This window comes from Myodes glareolus, chromosome 4, assembly GCF_982192425.1.
Source record: "Myodes glareolus chromosome 4, mMyoGla1.1, whole genome shotgun sequence".
Classification (NCBI taxonomy): Eukaryota; Metazoa; Chordata; class Mammalia; order Rodentia; family Cricetidae; genus Myodes; species Myodes glareolus.
The window spans coordinates 93,758,175-93,779,102 of NC_142029.1; the positions used below are offsets into that span (position 1 = coordinate 93,758,175).

Below are 20,928 nucleotides of genomic sequence, written 5' to 3' on the forward strand. Positions count from 1 at the left end.
TTTGCCATGGTTATTGAACAAAACGGTGACCGCAGCCCCAGACTGCCGCTAGTCCTGCAGACACGTACACTGCACAGCTGGGGTTAGAGCTTTGTTGCAGAACCTATTTGCAGAAAGCCGGCAGCCCTGCACAGCTCTGTCCGGGAAGAGGGTAAGCTAGACTGTGTGTGGATATGAGGTTTGGGATTGACTATCTGGACCGCCACTCCCAACACATGCAGTTCCTTCGCAGTGCCATGCCAGAACGGCAGCAGTAAGCAAGAGAGGCTGTTGGCTCTAGACCCTGTTCTAGCCTTTCTGCTGGGCTTCTTCATGGTGTTCTCTTCCCTGTAATATTTCATTTTCTCTTCTCCTCTTCTTCCCCTTTCAGTTACATGTTTCGTTATTTGGGTCTGCCTTCTGATGTACAACAGATGATGTTCACACACATACATGCACGCGCACACACACACGGACTCACACCAATGCACAGCTGATGCTAATGTCAGCAGTGTTTGGAGATGAGGGCATTGGGGGCAGTGTCTCATGACAGCATGAGGTCAGCTCCTTACTTTGAGATTAGCATCCTTATAAAAAAATGAGAGATAGAAGCTCCATTCCCCTCTACTCTATGAGGATATTTTTAAAAATGCCATCTACAAACTAGGACCTGGTCCTAACCACACACAAGATCCGCTGGCACCCTGACCTTGAACCTCCTGGCTCTCAAAACTATGAGAAATAAATTATTGCTTAAGTTTCCCAGTCTACAGTATCTATAAGATTATTCCAAGTTGACTGAGACTTTTTCCAAGTCTCAAGACCAGCACAGTAAGAAGGCCAAACACTTCCTGGGGGTGGGGGAGACAAGGTATTAACTACAGATTTAGCAAGTAAAAATATAGGATTCCTGGTTAATTTAAGTTTCAGGTAAGTAATAAGGAATTGTATGTGAATACATCCATGCAATGTTTGCAATGTACTTACACTAAGATGTTTTCTATTTTGTTTTTTTTTTCCATATCTGAAATTCAAATGGAGCTAGGTATGCTGTATTTTCACTAAGTCTGGGACCTACTCACGTCAGCTCACAGATTTGGTGGTAGCAGTCATGGTAGATGAAGTTCTTTGCTGTCCCTGTGATGCAGAAGTGATAGGACAAGCTGTACCCAAGCATGCTGATGGAAAGGTTCCTTTGTTGTGGAGTATTGGTTACGTCCCTCATCACTGCAACAAAATGCCCAACAGGAGCAACTTATGGGACCAAGTTTTCTTTCAGCTCATGGTTTCAGGGAATATGGTCCACTGCAGTGGAGAGGGCACGGTAGGTGACTACCTGGAGTGGGAGGAGCCAGCAGCTTCTACTTCTCACATCCTAGCAGATCACAAAGCAGAAAGCAAGCTGGAAGTGGGGCCGGGTATAAACCCTCAAGGCTCGCTTCTAGTGGCTTATGTCTGTCAGCTGGGGTCCATGTCCCAACATTTTTACCACCCCCCAAAATATTGTCACCGGCTGGGCATCAAGTGTTCTGATCCGCAAGTTTTCTGGGAACATTTCAGATTCCAAGCAAAGATCTAGTGATGAGAAAAATCAGTCTGGAGAGATCCCATTACACCTCAAGCACCCGGCTCCTTTGCCTCTGAAAACCGGTGGCTGTTACTAGATAAATCCATCACTAGTCCTTTAGTCTGACCTTCTGGGCCTCTTTACACAGCTATAACCATATCCTGGATGCACGAGGGTATTGTTTTTCCACTGACTTAGTGGCTGCACCTGCATCTACTGATCTTTTAACTACCTTCTGCAGCCCCAGAACCTGCAGTCAGCGCCCCGCCGCTCAGGCCACAGTCTGGTGGGATTTCCAGTCGAGCAAGCACTGCCTCTACCACTACCGCCAAATGTAGTTTTTAACTCAATCTTTCATTCTATTTACCGATAAAGACTTGGGAGTCGGATGTTGGGGTGTAAACCTGCTCGCTCAGAGATGCTGAAAAGCGATCAGCTGACCTTCAGTTTTGGTTCGAGAAGCATCAAGCGCAGCACCTCTCCAGGTGTCCCAAACCAAAAAGACAGAGAAACTCCAAGTCCGTTCCTAGTCTTTCCTGTGTGTATCTCTGTCAGTCTTTCTGGCTCCTCTGCACTCCAAGGCTAATCCCTGCCAACTAGTTGCTGGCTCTGCCCACTGACCCAAGGCTGATTTTAGTAACACAGTCTAGGGTTTTACAGCGCCATCAAATATCCTGCAACATGAGAGTCACCTGAAGCACACACTGAATAAAGGTGTCTGACCTGGTCTTGAAGATCCCACCCTTGGAGGATTGATATGAGCCCCTGCGTTCTTATCACCAAAAAGAGTCGAGATTCTTAGCTGGCTGTAGTGGTGCATGTCTTTAATCCCAGATTTTGAGAGGCAGAGACAGGCAGATCTCTGTGAGTTCGAGGCCAGCTTGACCTACAAAGTTAATTCCAGGACAGCCAGAGATATATATGGAGACCCTGTCTTTGTGGGTGTGTGGGTGTCAAGATTCTTGATTATTGTGTGTTGGCATTATTATCCCAGACAGAGCCAAGACTTCAAGCACACCCTCACATCTGTTATCAACAAGTGGCCAGCCCCGTTCTGCCCGTCTGACAGAGCATCAGTTCCCCAAGGCCACACAGGTCTGGAGCCAGGTGACCTATTGTATTTGACCCCTTTGCAGACTAGAGATATGTTCTCCTTCCATGATACCAGTATTGCCAAGAAGTGAAGTTAGCCCACAGCCCCAGATACAGACACCTTCAGCCCAAGTCTGCTTGCTTTCTTGACAGCACCGGCCAGTGATGGGACATGGTGGGCTCCTCTATGAACGGTCTTGAACTAGAGATCTCCACTTGTCTCACTGAGAGTTTTCTGAGACCCCTACCATCTGAGGATGATCCGGTCTGGCCCTTCCTCCTCCTCCCTCACCTCCCATACACAGCTGACTTCAATAGTAGCCTGAGTAAGTCTCCATCCACCCACTTTTGCTTAGCTCAGCACGGCATTCACAGAGGTTCTCCTTGGCACATCTCCACTATGCCCATGTGGGCTCGGGTATATTCTTCCTGGAGGATTCAACTGATAAATCATTCCATGCTTTGGAGTGCTAGCGTTTCCTATCAAGGTGCTGATGACACAGTCTAGAGGTCTTATCGGGTTCATTTTCTCTGCCCGTTAAAGACTTAAAAGGCAGGAAAACTGCAGCGCAACAGTGGTAGCAGAAACACCTTGAGCACTGCAGACAGGCTTGACAGTTGAAAGGTGTTTTCTTGGTGGGGGAGGGGGAATGAGGAAGCACACATAGGCAGCAGACACCCAGAGTAAAAGGATCTTCTGCAAAGTGGAGACTCAGAATACTGAAAATCCCATTCTCTTCGGGAAGGTTGGCTTTGGGGTTTGTTTATTTAAATCTCTGAAGAAGTTTCCTTCCCTAATTTAGGGTTGGTCAATTTAAGAATGACAGGATGATTGATTAGCTGGCAACTGTGTGTGACACATCCATTCTAATCTGGCCTTGAACTTGTTGAGCCAGTCCATCAGCAGGGTGACTGCTGGTGGAGGCAAAAACCTACAAGGCCTTTGCTTCATGCTGCCAGGTTTTTGTCTCAAGTCAAGAGGGCACAGAAGAAGCAGGCCACCTTGGAACCTTGCCAGCTTTGTTACCTGACCCTGGCCCCTCTCTCTGTCTGTCTGCCTACCAGTCAGTCTGTCTAACTCCCAGTCTCACGTTAACTTTAGCATGAAGAACTTATGGGCCCATTCATTTGATCTTTCAGGCAGCAGAAATCAAGCTAACCTTGACCTCATTTCAGCCTAGCAGGAGAAGGACGTCTGAACATGGTGCAGAGACCTGCTAGCTTCAAGTCACATCCTGAGCTGGATGGTTTTATGTTAACTTGGCACAAACTGGAATCATTTGGGAAGAGGGAACCTCAACTGAGAAAATGCCCCTACCCGACTGGCCTGTCAGCAAGTCTGAGGTACATTTTCTTGATTGACACTGGATGTGGGAGGGCCCAGCTCACTACGGGTGGTGCCACCCGTAGGTTGGTGGTCCTGGGTGCTAGAAGCAAGCCAGTGAGCAGCCCTCTTTCATGGCCTCTGCATCAGATATTACCTCTAGGTTCCTACTTTGAGTCCCTGCCCTGACTTCCCTGGATTATGAACTATAAACTATAAAATTAAATAAACACTTTCTTCAATGAAAGTTGATTTTAGTCATGGTGTTTCCTCACAGCAATAGAAACCTTAACTAAGACACACCCTGGGTTCACAGTCGGTGAGCTTGGGTGTGTGGCTCTCCACTGCTGAGAACTGGCAACTCCACAGCCATTGCCATGCCCCCATGCATTCCATGTGCTAGAATGTGGCCTGACGGCTGGGGCCCTCTTCATTTGTCTTCCCATTCAAGCTTCTGTGAATCACTGAGATCAGATACTGGGGATCCCGTCTAGCATCCATTGCGAATAGATTTAGCCAACCAAAGGCAATAAGGGGCTTTGTCATCAATTAGTTTCCCATACAGGTTGACAGTTGCCCTGAGGGTTTTAGAATCCCGAGAGAGAGAGAGAGAGAGAGAGAGAGAGAGAGAGAGAGAGAGAGGAGAGAGAGAGAATCATATAGAGAGAAACAGAGAGAGAGGAGAGAGAAATATATATATATATATCATATATATATGATATATATATATATATATATATATAGAGAGAGAGAGAGAGAGAGAGAGAGAGAACAAGCATGCGGAGGCCAGAGTTTGAAATTGGTTGTCTTCTTCTATCATTTTTTATTTTATTTTATTAAAACAGGGTCTATCAGTCAACCCAGAATTCATTGATTCAGCGAGACTGAGCCAGTTCTGGGATCCTCGTACCTCTTTCTACCTCCCTAGCACTAGAATAGAGACTCATGGCATCATGTCCTGCTGCGTACGTGGGCTGGAGATCTGAAGTCAGGTCTTCTTGTCGGCACAGTAAGTACTTGACTGACTGAGCCGTCTCCTGGACCCCAAGCTCCCAGTGACCTTTAAAGGTAGGGCAGTCTGGACACCGAAGGGGCTCTTGCCACAGCTAAAGAAGTAGCCCTTAGGCTGACAAGCAGACAGAGGCAGGGGCTCTAGGCAGGGCATATCGGCGGTATGGGAACTTACTGCATACCTTTCATCCCAATGCTCAGGAGCCTGAGGCAGGAAGACCGTGACTGCGAAAGAAACCTGGACAACATACCAAGACTCTACCTAAAAGGAACTGAAAACAAAGCCAAACCAACTACAAACCAGCCGGGAACGGAAATACCTGGCCACTGCAATTGTGCAGAATAAAGAGGCTGACCTGGGCCACCCACGGCATCCGCCACAGGTGGCAACCACTGCACTGCTGTACCACCTACCCATCTCAGCTATTTCCTCTCGTGGTCCATGCCCCGTGCCAGGTCCCAGCAGCAGGGCAATGCAGGGAGCACTGACTTTCCTGCTAGAGTTTTGTGGTGACGTATGCAATCTTAATTTTTAGAAGGTGCTATCATAGACTATAATGTAAATGTCACGTGAGTTTTTAAAACTAAGTGTGAATTTCCCCCAAACCCTCATTATTGACACTAGCTGCTTGGTGTGGACCATCTAGAGCCTCTTTCAGCCAAGGGGAAAAGATTGCCAAGCAGAGCTGAGGGTCAATCAGGCCGCCCCGCAGATTGTGACAGATTGCAAGGATCAGATCTAAGGACTTGAGAGTGATGCTGCCAGCAGCGAGTCCCAGAGAGTACACGAGCCTCGGGCACAGTGGTGGCAGCACCAGGGCTGACATTCTTACTTCTGGGCTGGGACAACACCCAAAAAGTCATTCTGCAATTAGCACTGACTTAGCATTTTGAGGTCCACTCTAAACAGTGTGGCAGAAGAGAGTGTATGACAGGACAAGACTAAGCCAGGCCAAGTATTCCCTGAGTTGTTCTTAAAGGAAATGACATTGAATGTGAGCGCTGGAGAGAATCAGGTAGGAATTGAGAAAGAGGCATGGAAGAAAAAAAAAAGCCTCAGATATGGGAGGCAGCTTGTGCCAAGGCCAGGGAGGAGAAAGTGCTCAGACTTGGCCATGAACCAGGAAGAGAAGCGAGGCCACACAGGATGGGTCTGGGCTCCAGAGGCGTTCCGGGCTGCCAGGCTATGCTGGGGCTTCTGCGTCCAAAGTAGATCTGCAGAAAGAGGGCTTCTGACAGCTTTAAATAAGACTCGCAGTCCTGAAACAGGCCACTCAGTCATAGTGTGGAGAGTGACTAAAGGAAGGACAGTATGGCTACCGAGCAGTCAATTAGGGGGCAGAGGTGTTAGCCCAGGAAGGGGACACTCACAGCTCAGGCCAGGGGAGGATGGGAGGAAGCAGACCGCTTCGGGAGAAAGCTAAGAGGTGCGGTTGCAAGCAGGAAAGGAGGAAGAGGGGAGGATAGAATTCCTGGATTTGTGCCTCAACAGCTGATGTGACTGCAAGCCTTCTGTTACCACACAAACACCCACAGTAAATCAACCTGTGAAGAAAAGTGGCTTGTGTTAGCTCAGTTTGGGAAGTTTCAGTCCATCGCTGCTTGGTCCCATTCTTTGGAGCCTGTGGCGACATCTTATTAAAGAAAGAAATACAAATCTATCTTGGAGAATTTGTTTGGGAGCCAAGTACGAGTGTCCACAGCTCGGGAAGTCAGATTTAGTTGATCCCAACTTCCATGACCTCAGGCAGCGTCAGTTTATAACAGAACAAAGAAAATGATAACCCAACATGCTTTTCAAACACACAGCTGACTACATCAGGTTGGCGTGTTCCGCTGCACGCTGTTACCAAACGCTGGCCTGGTTCATCTACCGAAAGCTTCATCCACCACCAACTGGCCTGTTCATCAGTGTGGCGCTCCCTTCTTTGCAAGTCTATCAGCACTTAGTCCTAGCATATGCTTAGAGACAGACAGCTGGCTAATGAGACACACACACTTCTTACCCCTGGGACAGGGATGACCTCGGGCAACTAAGAAACCTCGGCACAAAGCAAGGGTTCAGGATGGCAGACAGGTAAAGGTTGGGCTGTTGCCAGGATCCCTGCTTCCTGTCCTCCTCTGCTCATCAAACCTGTGTCAACAAAGTTGGGCCCTAATCTCAGAAACCATTAGAAGGCACTGAGAACAAATGAAGTATGAGCCGCACAGCCGAGCAGACATGTCCACCATAGCCAGCATTCATCTCTTGCTCAGGAAAAATATCAGGGAAGATGGGAGAGTGGAGAGTACAGCACTGTTTGGCGCCCTCCTGGGGAGGTCTGTGCCCAGACGAGGTTGATTCACACCTTCGAATGACCAGTCACATCGGCCTCAGCATTGGCACAGGGCAGGGGAGATAGGATGTGGAGCTGGCGAAGAGGGCTGTTGTTTCTAAAAGACTTAGGACAATGTCTGAACCACAGTAAACGTAAGTGCTAGATAGGATGGTAAAACACCAGCAGCAGCAGCCATCATCCTCCCTCAACAGCAGGAGTTCAAGACAGAGGAGCCCAGATGTGATCTGTGCACTGACTGCTTTCCCGGGACTCTCTATTGATAAGTCATGTGAACCCTGCCTTCTGTTTCTCTTCCTTTCACGACTTAGGGTACAGAATCGTTGGGGGATAGTGGACGACACCAGTATTGTTTACCAAATGCCAAGAGTAGTCTCTCCAGACAAGGCTGATTTTCAGCTAAGGTGACATCTTCCCTCCGGGAATGTTCCCTAAGATGCTGTGATGGCTATTTTTGTGCCAGCTTGTCTGGGACAGGATCTGAAGACACATGATCAGAAACTATTCCAGACTTTTCTGGTAGTAGAAAGTTGGGCTCTGTGGTCAGGGTTTAAGCATGCGAAGAACCTGGTGTCTGTGAAGGGCCTTGCTGGATGGGGTGGCTCCTTTTTCTAGCAGGGACAGTGGCAGTTCACCAGAGTTGCAGAACTTCATTCTGGATGGTTAGTGAGACTCGGTGTGCCCCCCCCCCACAGCACCCGAATCACACACAGAGATCACCCACAGAGCGGCATGAGGAAGCCACTCTCCATGCAGAGGCACTGAGAAGAAAAACCTTTAAGAGTTCCCTCTCTTTCCCTGGAAATGGACAAAAGTCACAGGGGGTGTACATTACAGGCAGGAGGCTCAAACTAATGGGAATCACAGCTCGGGGCAAAAAGTACAGGGAGACCATCATTTTTAGCCCTCCTCTCAGACATTCGACAATTCATTCATCTCAGTGGACACTGGCATGTGCCTGTAGCTTGGCTGAACACTGCTCACATACTGTTTCTTGCAGTCCTTGCTCCATTCATAAGTTTTTTCTCATTCCAATAAGAAGGAAGCTAGTGCATAAGCAAGCAGAGCAAGGTTCAGTGCAGGCTTGAGGCCAAGGTCATGCACAAGATTTCTCCACTATTCTGGCCCCGTCTGTTGCACCCTTGCTTGCAGTGCCTTGGGTGGCTACCCCAAACATCTGGAAGCCAAATAAGAGATAGAGTGGTCACCTCTGGTTTCTAATGGCAAGGAATCCCACTGCTTCCTGCAAGGGAACCCACTTAGATGACAAAGTGGTCTGAGTCTTATTTAAGACATTGAGAGAGGCAAGCATCTCTCTCCAGCGATGATGAGGCAGAGCTAAACACTTTTGGACCCATATCTGATGGAGTCCCTAGCAGAAGTAGCCTTGAATGATGTTTTAGTTTGACTGTTTCCCCTCCAGAACTCAGTTTCTGATGTACTAGCCTCAGGAAATGGTGCTCTTTAGATCTTGGGATTAGGTCACACAAGGGTCACGGATGGATAGATTGTTCCTCCCCCATGGGGCCTAATAAGTCATCTTGGAAGCAGAGACCAGGCTCCCATCACACACTGAACCTACCAATACATGCCTTCGGAACTGAGAAAATCAGCTTCCATTCTTAATAAATGAAGACCTAGTGTGATGGACATTCACTACTGAGAAGTCTCAGCACTTTTATTACACTGCCTAGGTCACCCTACTCTGAGTAACAGTCCCATTTGGGTTATTAAAATTCCATTTTTTTTTTGTAGGACGATAGTTCAGCAGGCAAAGGCTCTTGCCACCCAATCCTGCCTGATTGCCTTCATTCAATTCTACAGAACTCATGCGAAGGGAGAAGGGGAGCATTGGTTCAAGAGTACTCCATGACCCCCACCTGCAGTATGGCACACATGTGCACTCACACACAACATGCACACGCATTGACATACACAATAATACAAATTTAAAAATTATCTGTATTTTTGAAAGGTTTAACTTATGTTTCCTGGTCTTATTCTCCAGTCAACAGTATGAATTTTACTAAGAATAATTTTTATTCAAATTCATCCCCTTCCTTGTATTTCAAGGAGTCTGGATGGCATGGAGTGAAGCGCTCTGGTCGGGATAGTTCCAACACCATTGCTTGTCCAGTGACCAGAGAACAAATGTTGGGGAAGTAACACCCTTCTCCCTGGGGAGTAAGGGGCAGGGACAGCAGTCTTCTTCCAACGCTCCTGTGATATTTCTTAAAGCAGGTCAACCACATGCTGCTAGAAAGGAATTGTGTGGCTCAGATAGTACTTCTCTTAGGTTTTGTACTCTGTATAGTAAGTACCCCTCAGAGAGGCCTCTCCCTCATAGAATTGACCATCTTTATCTATTCTCACATTTCTAGTCGCTTGGGCTATGTCAGCTTTGTATACTTGGTCTGTTCCACCTGTTGACCCAGGAGAGGTACCTTGCTTCCCGTCCATTGTCCTTTGCTAATCCACGTAGCATTTCAGCATCTATATGAACCACAGACTCAAAAGCACTTGGCATCATCTGAGCTGGTCATAAATGTTACTTTTTATACTACTGTCTGTTATAGCTTGCCGAGCAGTGTTCTTTCAACTGGCCAAAGTAAAAATGAATGAACAAACTGCAAACATTCCTGGGTCATTAGCCTAACGCCATTCTAGTCACTGTCCTTGAATACGGGACTGAGGAAGATGAGGGGAGGGTAAACACTGAAAAAGCTAGCGAGGTAAAGTCCAGAAAATAGCTACTATCTAAGCTGTCAAGAGGACAGAATTATCCTGGAGACATCCTTAGATACAGCCCAAGACCACCTGTTTCAATGGGACTTAACTTGTTGATCCTAGAGCTCCACCCCAAATCAGTTTAGTCAGTCTCAGTCTCCAGTAGGACTCAGCCTCCAGTCCTGTAGGGCCCAGGACTCTACAGTTGACATTTGAGGAGACCAGTGTGCACACACACTTTCATTGAAGACACTGGCCACTTTAGCTACACTTGATTCAAATAGCAAGACTACAAAAGACTCCAGCTGAGAAATGACAAGGCCATGAACTAAGTCATTTTGGGGAAAGAGGTATGAGGAAGTCAACCCAACAATTTGGGGTTTGAATGACTGAGTAAATAAGGAACAATTAGAGCACTCAGAAAGAGGAAAAGCATTAACAGACCAGGCCATTTTGGCTACCCAGACTCAGGAAGCCTAAGGGGAAGTTGAAATGATAGGTCTGGAGCCTAATGTAAGTTCTAAGACATGGATCCAAATGTGTGGGAAAGTCATTTTCTGAGCAATTTCCCTGAGAACCTGAGAGCAGAGAAAGAAGACTGGTGGCAGAACCTTCTGGAACGTCAACACCAAAGGGGCAGGTGGAGGAAGGGCGCCATGTCCACTGAATGGTGCTAACTTTGTGTGAACATTTATTGCATGCATATGTGTCCATTTTAGAGAAATCCATACTTGAAAATGACGGAATGCTCATGTAAGGGCATGACTAGGAAGTATGAGCCCAAGCTACCTAAAATATTTAATCGATGATCTCAATGAGATAAGATGTAGGCAGAAAGAAAATTCCTAGTTTGGGATCAGCACAATGGCTCAGGGAGTAAAACTGCTTCCTGTACAAACTTGAGGACCTGAGTTTGATCTCCTCATTCCACAACGGAGGGAGAGAACCGACCTCTGAAAGTTGTCCTCTGACTTGCACACATGTGCCATGCACCACGCATGAGTATGTCTGCACTCAGAGATGCATCATCATCATCATCATCATCATTTTCATCATCATCATCACCATCATCAATAAATAAAATTGAGAGATGGCTCAGCAGCTAAGAGCAACCACTGGACCTGGGTTTGGTTCCTAGCACCAGCACCATGTGGTTCACAACCACCTAGAACTCCAGCTGCAGACAATCTTTTGGCCTTTCCCACCCCATCACCTGAATACACACAGTGCACATAAACTCACAAAGGCACAGCACACACACATATACATAAATAAACATCACTACATCTTTCAAAGTAAATTTTAAAGATTTAAAGTCCTAGTTTGGACAGAGAGGTGAGGAGAGGATTGAGCTAGGTAGCAGAATAGCTAGTGCTAGTTGAAATGGCATGGATATAATTTGACCCTATTCAAGGGTTCGAGCCCCTGCATGTTAAGAAAGTAAAAGTCTTCCAGTAACATTGCCTTCAGTAAGAAATGGCACTGGCTGATCTTTTCAGGTGTGAGCATAAGGTCACTTGGGAGGACAAGCTGCTTCTGTCCCTCATATTTGAATGGGGTCAGAAAGGGTATTTACTGCAAATGTCTCTTGACTGAGAATAAAATGAATTTTCCCTCTCCCTGTTTATATTGTTGGTAATAATTCACAACTATTTCCTATTTACACAGCATTTCATTTCGTCCGGTAAATGTTTAACCGTGACTGAGCCTTGAAAAAAATGTAAGAATTTACATGGAGTTTACAGTGTGCCAGGCCTCATACTAAGTGTGTTACTCTATGGGCCCACCGGCTCCACACAGCCATGCTATAGGCTAGGCTGTTAGCCTTGTTTTATAGAGAAGTAACAGAGGGGTTGGAGGTCAATAATATTATCCAGGTCCCCATCTAGTCGTCCCAAGCAGCTGGCTTCTGGGCTTGTTCTCCTGTCTTAGTTTATGCAGCTCCTACCCAGAACCTACTGGTTATTAATAAGTGGAACAGTTTAGATTATACAGGTACTTTTGAATTTCCCAGAGGAAGTCAAATATAGCTAATACCCCTGGACTGACATGAGGGCTTTTGGCAAATTAACAATCAGCAAGCCAGAATGATTCATAAATGTTCTTCCTTGATACCAGGTGATTTGGACCTTATAATATATGCGCATGTCATTAGTGAGCATTATACATATTCATCAGTTTAGATGACTTTCCGCTCTCTGGATCTAGCCAGATGATAAGTTTCCGAGGTGAGCAAATGCATGCTCCCAATATTTGGAGTCGCTGTGCAGGAAGGCAGCGAAAGGCCAGAGACGCGTTCTTAATGAATGAGTCAAGTAATGGAGGGGAGCTCAGGGAGGCACTTTTAGCTCACAAAAATATTGCCAGTTATTTCCCCAAACTGTCTGAGTTCGTGAATCTAAACCTGAAGTGTGGAGGGCCGGACCACATTCTCCATTGCTTCTAGGAACAAAGGTAGAGATTGACCTCTGTGACCCCAAGGTGTGGCGGTACACGCCTTTAGTCCTGATGCCTGGGCGGCAGAGGCAGATTGACCTCTGTGACCTCAAGGCGTGGTAGTATACGCCTTTGGTCCCAATGCCTGGGAGGCAGAGACAAGCAGATCTCTGTGAGTTCAAGGTGATGTAGCACACGCCTTTAATCCCAGCGCACGGGCTTGGTAATTCTCTACTGCTGCGTCCCTGCCTACTCCCGAGGCATCATCTGGGATAATGGGCAGTGAACCAATCCAAGAGTGACACGTCAGAAGCGAGGACTGTTTCCTTTATAAGGGTTGGGTTCCATCTTATCTGGGTCTCCGCCATGTTGGCTGATGCCCGCTCTCCCAAGGGGCATTAAAGCTTTACTGCAGAAGTATCCTATGTGTACCGCGTGGTTCTTGCTGGCGAGACGGTAGCGCGGGACACTGAAGTATATTTTAAAGCTTGGTGTTTCTGTCTGTTTAGAATAAATACGTCTTTCTATCTTTCAGAGAAATGTAGACATAATTTCTTTTAAAACCTACAGAATTAACAGCATTTCTTTCTGATAATGTATAAAGAAAACAGCTTCTTTTTAAAATCTGAGTATATCTCTGAAGCAAAGATAGAGACAACTGGAGGTCCGCTACAGTCCAGAGTCACCCTGGAACTCGTACGCTCCCGCCGGCATCCCAGGTGCCCATGCGTCTTCTCTCCCTTGCGCCTGCGTGCTCTCGGTCACGCGCAGACACAAGCTCTTGCCTACTGCATAACGGAGTGTTAAAGGACAAATACCGGGACTCAAAGTGGCCGGATTTCTGTTGAGAATGCTAGCAAGATGGAATTTCTGATGCTGGGGAACTTAGTCACTGAAAATAGCCCCCAATTTGAGGACAAATTGTGTCTCTTAAAGGCTTCCTTAGCTATTGTTAATGAGCTAACAACATTTCTGTTTAATTTTTTTCTCTTTTGTGTGTGTATATGCTGAGGGTATTTGCGTGGGGGGACATGTGTTGTGCTGTGCACGTGGAGGTCAGAAGACAGCCCCGGGTGAGGGTCCTTGCCTTCCACCTTACTTGAGGCAGGGCTCCTGCTGTTGCCGCTGCCCACCAGGCTCGCTGGGTATTAAACTTCCTGGGGTTCCCGCTTCACCTCCCACCTTGCACTGGATGACAGACGAGCACTACTGTATCTGGCTTTACGGACTTTGGGGGTCCTTGAACGTAAGCACAAAGTGCTTTGCCCACTGTGCCATCTCACCAGCCCATGTTAGAAACCCGTGATAAATACTAGAGAAGACCTAAGGGGCAGAGGCCCAGCCAAGTCATTCCAGTAGCTGAGCCACTGTCGCTCTGAGGGCAGGGTGAGTTCTGAAAGAGCTGGCTGAAAAGCTGAGAGGCTATTTGCCAGGCCTGCTGTACCTGGATTGGAATCCAAAGCTTGCTTTAGCAGTGGACTGAAGAACCCACTCTCTTTGGTGGAATCACTAAAAGGCTATGTCAAACTGTACATAGGAGCAATTGAAGGCAAATGAAGTAGACCCAACACATAGACAGAGAGAGAGAGAGAGAGAGAGAGAGAGAGTATGGCTGGGAGTTTAACTGTACAGCTGGGAAATACCAAGTCATACACATAGGAAATTCCACTCCTCCAAGCTAGCCATTAAAAATATTGGTAAAATACACATTAAATGTAAGGTTTTGTTTTAAAACAACAAACAAACAGGCGAAAAACATTAAGGGAGTTATGTGCGAGCCATAGAGTGGGAGAGGATTCAGTACATTAAATGAACATAGGGTTCCTGTTGTTCTTTTCATACTGAGGCAGGGTAATGTGATAGGAGAAACCCTGGGAGCTGGGAAGAGAGAGGCGTTCTTCTCTTAGGACTTCACTCATAGCTGTGATAAGCAATCAGAGAGATAAGCTAGTAACCTGGAGTTTACTTGGCCTGAACTACACACCCCCACTTCCTAGCAATGCACCAGCATCGTAGGACCCACACCTGCACTGAGTTACACACACACACACACACACACACACACACACACACACACACACACATACCCTTTTCTAGCACCTGCAGCCTGGGACCCACATCTGCCCTGAGTTACACACACACTTTTCCTAGCAATGTACCTGCAGTTTCCTCCCCCTGTATTGAATTGCATTTATATCTCACGTCAAATAAGGGCCGTAATTACTCTTCCTTGACAACCTATGGAAATGCCCCATATCCATTCAAACATGGCTCCAAACATGTCCAGGAACAGGAGACATGGGGCCAAGCCAACCTAAACTGGCTTGAAGTGCATGCACAGTAAGGTAAATTGTGTTCTATAAGCAGACTTTTAGGGAAACCCCCTACTTACCATTTTATGCCAATCCATAACTGGTAATGCTATATATGATTAAAATTGGATGGATGGAGAAGAATATGTGCAAAGAAGAAAGACTGGCACAAGCCAAGCCTATCAACCAAAGCAGAAGACCACCTACACTTTGGTAACCAACCCTTCCTCCTCCTGGACCCAACAAAAAGAGACACAGGCAAAAACAGGACTTTGGGCTCTGTAACTAAGGTAGCCTGCAGCTCCCTTGCAGTGTGACCTGTACTGTTTCTATAAATAAAACTTGTTGCTTTTGCCATTTGTGTGCACATTTTCAGGCCTTTGAAGAAGATGTCAAGAACCTGGAAAGTCCTGGTCCAGATGATAACACCAATAGCCTCTCCCTGGCGGAAAGCCAAGAATCTCAACCATGGAGCTGGAGAGATGGCTCACTGGTTAACAGCACTTTTTGCTCTTGCAAAGGACCTGAGGGGGTTCAATTCCCAGAATCCATGTGGGTAGTTCACCACCATCTGTAACTCCAGTTACAAGAGATCCAAAGTCCTTTTCTGACCTCTATGGTTATCAACACATACATGGTATACAGACACACATGCAGGCAAAATATTCATATACATACAAAAAAGGAATAAATGTTTCAAAAATGAACAGTTGTTGTGAAGTTATTATCATAGAGAAATTTCTTTTAAAAAATAGATGTGTCAAATAAGAATGTTAAAATAGTAATTAATCATGCTTAAGGCCTAATTGTCAAAGTCCTTCTCCTCAGTGATTATCTGACCATTTTTGAGGAATCATACCAGAAAGTCCATTTATAGTAACAGGCCGTGTCCCAGGCCCTGTGTGCAAGCCTATCCTTCTGGTATTTGCTTATCAGAATAGTTTCCCATCCAAGGCACCTCCAGAGCTGTCCTATAATAGCAACTTTTTGAGATGTAACTTGAGGATGGTGTACATGCCTGCTGCTGTCTTAGCTTTGTTTCCCGTTGGGGAGATAAAATACCCTGATCACACTTTGCAACCTAAGGCAAGAAGGATTTACTTTACTAATGATTCCAAGTTACAGTATACTCTGGCAGGGGAGGTCAAGGCTGCAGGAACTGGAAACGGCCGGTCACATTCACAGTCAAAGGCAGAAAGAACAGAGCCCTGCAGGATTACCTTGTGGTCAGTGTATTCTCCCCACTTTCACTCAGCTCAGGATCCCAGGGAACTGTGCCATTCACATCCAAGATCGTCTCACCCTAACAGAATTTTAAAGTCTCTCACAGACACATCTACAGACCAACTTAAACTTGACCTTTCCCCATTCAAAGTCTCTCCCCAGGGGATGTTAGATTATGTCAAGCTGACAATTAAACCCAACCCTACAGCCACCAAGACACCCCACTGTCGTCTTTATTTGAGCAGCACACACCACAGCACGGGTGCCCTATTCTCTCCTGGAATGCCCCAGCGTGGACTCTGGCTCCACCTTGGTTTCTTCTGCATTTCCCACTGTGTGGCCAAGGGCTTGGCACAGTGGATGTGTCTGAGAAGGAACCGGTCAGGCTGCTTGGGCGATGGCTTGTGAGCTGCGCATCTGCCACTGCTGCCACCGTCCACGTGATTATACAAAACACCATGACAATGAAAAGAAGAAAGACAAACAAAACACCAAGTTCAAGGCAGCCCACAGAAGAAAGGCCAATGATGAGCCATCGACAGGCCTTCTGGGTACAGGCTACGCTTCTGATCCCTTGAATGGTGGCCACCTGCTATTCACTTTGGTACAAATCTTACTTGGCACTTTCCCAAAGTGTTCTATTTCATAGTACAAAAGTTTTATTTAAAAAAAAATAAAAAAACACGTTGAGAACCAGTGAGATGGCTCAGTGGATAAGGGTATTTGCTGCCAAGCCTAACAACTTGAATGTAATTCTCCGGGTCCACAAGGGGGAAGAGAATTGTCTCCTATAAGTTGTCCTCTGACCTCCACACATGTGCAATGACATGCCCCTTCCATGCATGCGCATATCTGCACAAAAAACAAATCAAACAAAAAAACCTGAAACTGGAAAAAGCAAGCTAATGCCTGTGGTGGGTGTGGCGTTAGTGTGCGGGGTCTTGCACAGAGACCTCAACTGTTAGCACCAATGCTCTTTCTGTAACTGATTAATCAGCTCAGTTAGTTTTTGCCTCATGTTTTAAAGAAGTTTGAAATTTTCCTATAGTGATTTGACTTTTTAGATGGAAAATTGTTTTCAAAGATAAGATATGTTACACACATATTTACATATCGCCACCAATACGTATGACTCATGATGGGAAGGAAGCCCCACACTCTGCTCCCTAGTCCTTAATGAGTACAGGAAGTCTGGTGCTAACAGAGCAGTCTTTTTTGTTGTTTGTTTTGTTTTTTGAGACAGGGTTTCTCTGTGGAGATGTCCTGGAACTTACTCTGTAGACCAGGCTGGCCTCAAACTCAGAGATCCGCCTGCCTCTGCCTCTGCCTCCTGCGTGCTGGACTTAAAGGCATGTGCCCCACCCAGCCAGAGCAAAGTCTCCTGACTCAGTCTCCACATCCCAAACTAAGTCACAGACAAGGGAAGTGCAGGATGTGGATCCCAAAGGTTCCTTGCTTCATCTGTAAGCCACACCAAGATGGAGGCCAGTCATGGAAGTTACTGGCGGAAGCAGCCAGGTGTCTCTGGATTAGAACAGGCCTTCCTTATTTCTCTCTGATGATGTTGGATTCCCCTCTGTATGCTGTGAATATGCTTTATTGCCACTGGTTGATAAAGAAGCTTCTTTGGCCTATGGCAGGGCAGAATACAGCAAGACGGGATGCTGAGAGGCTACCAGTCTCCCATGTGGCAGAGTAGCATAGATCTACCACGGTTCTAGGCAAAGTCCAGCAACTTTGTCCCTGTCCCATCTCAGGCCTCCGAGCACTTCTGGCTCCTTTGAGCTTCTGCACTCTTTTCCCAGACACGCTGTTGGTCCCACCCTGCCCGTACACTCCTCCCGTGGCTGCTGGAGCACACAGTGGTTTGCAGGCCCTTGTTCCTTGCCTTGCAGTCCTGGATTCCACAAGTGCAGCTCAAGCGAATCACAGGAGGCTAGAACCAAGCTATCAGCACGGCTGTTGGTTCTGGGCGGTCCGAGGGACAATTGACATTCTTGCCTTTCCAGTTTCCAGATGCTGCCCACATTCTGGTGCGGGTAACCTTCCTCCATCCTCAGAGTCAAATGAGGTGAGTCCTACACCATTTCTCTAGGACCAGCAGCCATTTCATTCATATCCACCACTTCGATGCTTCTCCTGCCCCCTCTTCCACTCGGAATGACACTCATGATTGGACTGAACTCACAGACATTATCCCTGTTTTAGATGGAACACCCCGCATTTTTACTTCCCCTCTGTCCCATAACCTGTGTACCCAAAGGTTCTGGGGATTGCAATACACAAGTCTTTGGAGGAGCACTGTTCCTTTGGAGGAACAGTCTCACGACCACAACATTCATTAACTACTTAATCTTGCCTTTAACACACCTTCCAGTCAGCATATGTGTTCATCCGTGTGCACACAAACATTTTACTCAAATTTAAATCATCAACCATGGCATGTGTGTGAGGAAAGATCCAGCATAAAGACCAGGGTTTGCTTCCCAGCAATCTTACAGCCCCAGTTCCAGGGGGTTTGACCCTCACTTCTGATCTCAGTGGACACCGGGCACCCACATGGTGCACAAACATACACTCAGGCAAAATGTTCACACCTGTAAAGTAAGTAAATAAACAAAGTAAAATAAATAAATAAAAGACATAGATGAAAAGAAATTAAAGGGAAAGGAACAAACTAGAAATAGTAACACTAGAAGCATCTTGTATCTCAGAGGTAAGTTCTGCTTGAGCACGTGAACAAACAGAAAGACATGGAAACATAAGAAAGGGAACACGTTCTGGGTGAGGTGGTGCACACCTGTAATTCTAGCATGAGGAGGCTGATGCAGGAGGAGTTTTGACTCCCTGCCAGTCATCCAGTCTTTTAAATAAAACAACTAGGAAAGAAAGGAAAAAAGAAAAGAACATTCAAAGAATAAGAAGTAGCCCTAAAATATATATATAAAAAGGTATAAGGATTTTTTTCCCAAATGAGAAAACATCCCAGAAAGTATATGTCAAAGGTGAGTGACTAAAGAGAAAAGAGAGAGGGGGAATCAAGCCAGCGGTTACAAAGTTCAAATGGCAAGTGTTCATAAAGGTTCCTTTCTCTTTGAGAAGAAAACACCAAATTAAGAATGATCAAATCCGCAGAACTGGGAAGCAATGGCTGCAGACTGGCAGGAGCAGCCGGTGCCTGGCCAGAGGAGCGCAGAGAGACTCACAGCATGGTGCAGTCACAGATCCACGGAGAAAGAAGTCGGCTTCCAAACAGAAAAGTTTTACACAGGGATCAGGAAACCAGACAGCATCAGACTTAACATCTGTCTTGGAAGACAAAGGCGATGCCATCAGAACTCTCAGGGGAATTGGCTTTCACTTAGAATTCTAAAGTAAGCCAGACTTTCCAGAAGTGTAAGAGTCGGAAAAAATATCTTCACACACACAGCCACAGCTTCACTTCCTCAGCACCTTCTCCAATAGGAAGAGGGAGGGAGTGAAACCACCCAGTGCAGAACATAGCAAGGAAGCATAGGGTTGCAGCCTGCCACTGCAGGTCCCATGAAACAAGGCTGGCAGACTCCAGGCTGCATCTGAGTTGGGGGACAGGCATGCAGGGCCCCAGGTCTCCATCAGTGGCTGCAGAGGAGAGAGGCAGGAAGAAACGGGAATGGATAACACTGTCAGGAAATGGACCACTGCTCAGAGCTGCGAGGGTGAAGCAACAGGCACACAGGGAACAAGGAACACTGATTAAAGGCTTTGTATGGTGCCTTCAAGAGGTAAACAGAGATAGGAAAGTCAGAGGTTGGGCTCTGTGTGTGCGTGTGCGTGTGCGTGTGTGTGTGTGTGTGTAGAGGTGAGTGATACTTTGAATCTGGAGTATCCCTACAATTCCAAGGTCCGTGTTAAACCTGGGTCCCTCTCTTGGTGCTTTGGGGAGGCTACAGGAAATTAGTGTGAGCCTCCAGTTTCTCACTTTCCCAGCTTTAGCTCAGTAATGAGGTGGAGGCCTAAGTACCATCACAGGCCCTCACTGTGATGTGCCACTCAACACAGGCTCAAAGCAACAGAGTAAATCAGTCATGAACTGATCCCGATGGAGCGCTGATATCATGAACACATACCTGTCCTCTTCATAACTTCACTGGCTCCGGAATCTGCTACAGGGACAGACGTTGACATACAATGATTGTGTGTGACTGGGACTTGACTTGGTGGCAGCAGAGTACTGGTTTTCTGTTGCTTACCAGAGAGACTCATCAAATATCTAAATGGGGATGTTCATGGCCAGCAGTGTTTAGAAATGGGTTGTAAATACCAGAACAGTGCCCGGAAGAGAAAGTCCACCCCAGGCAGCAGACACTGGGTTAATGAATGGCTGGTGCTCTTTTACTATGAGACTTGTGAACTGCTTTGACTTTTAAAACTAATCATCTATGTTACAGGAAAATTGTGTTCTCAATGGATGCTGTCCTGGTTTGGAAATGTTCAGTTCCAGGGAGCTAACAGTCGGATTTCACATCTACTGGACACATCTTCCACTTATATGGTCTATGGTTTTGAGTATTTAGATGACCCTAATGAAACTCAGGGTGAGGCCTGGTGCCCAGTGTAAGTATGGCATGGTAGTGAGGCCTGCCAAGAAGATCACAACAAATCCACCCTCATGAGGGATAACAGATCTCTGGGTGATAGTTCTGCCCTTGAGAGGTTGAAATCCCGACATGGTGGGATGTTATAAAGCAAGGCCCCCTCTTCCATTTTTATCTGCGGTACCCACCCACCTTCCTTTCTGCTTTCCAGCCTGGGATGAGCCCTCACGGCACACTTCTAATTTCCAAAGATAGCAAATAAACGTCTGTTCTTTCTAAACCACCGTCTCTGTATTGCATTATAGCGACAGAACAGACTAAGACAACATCCTACCTTTTCCAG

The 20,928-nt window shown here is 46.6% G+C and overlaps 1 long non-coding RNA gene across 1 annotated transcript; it reads left to right on the forward strand.

The window, feature by feature from the left end:
- The first annotated feature begins 3,472 nt into the window (after positions 1-3,472).
- Positions 3,473-7,849, forward strand: LOC146894714 (uncharacterized). Its single transcript, XR_015001898.2, has 3 exons — positions 3,473-3,982; positions 4,808-4,971; positions 5,175-7,849. It is a non-coding gene; the product is annotated as an uncharacterized LOC146894714 (long non-coding RNA).
- The last annotated feature ends 13,079 nt before the right edge of the window (positions 7,850-20,928 follow it).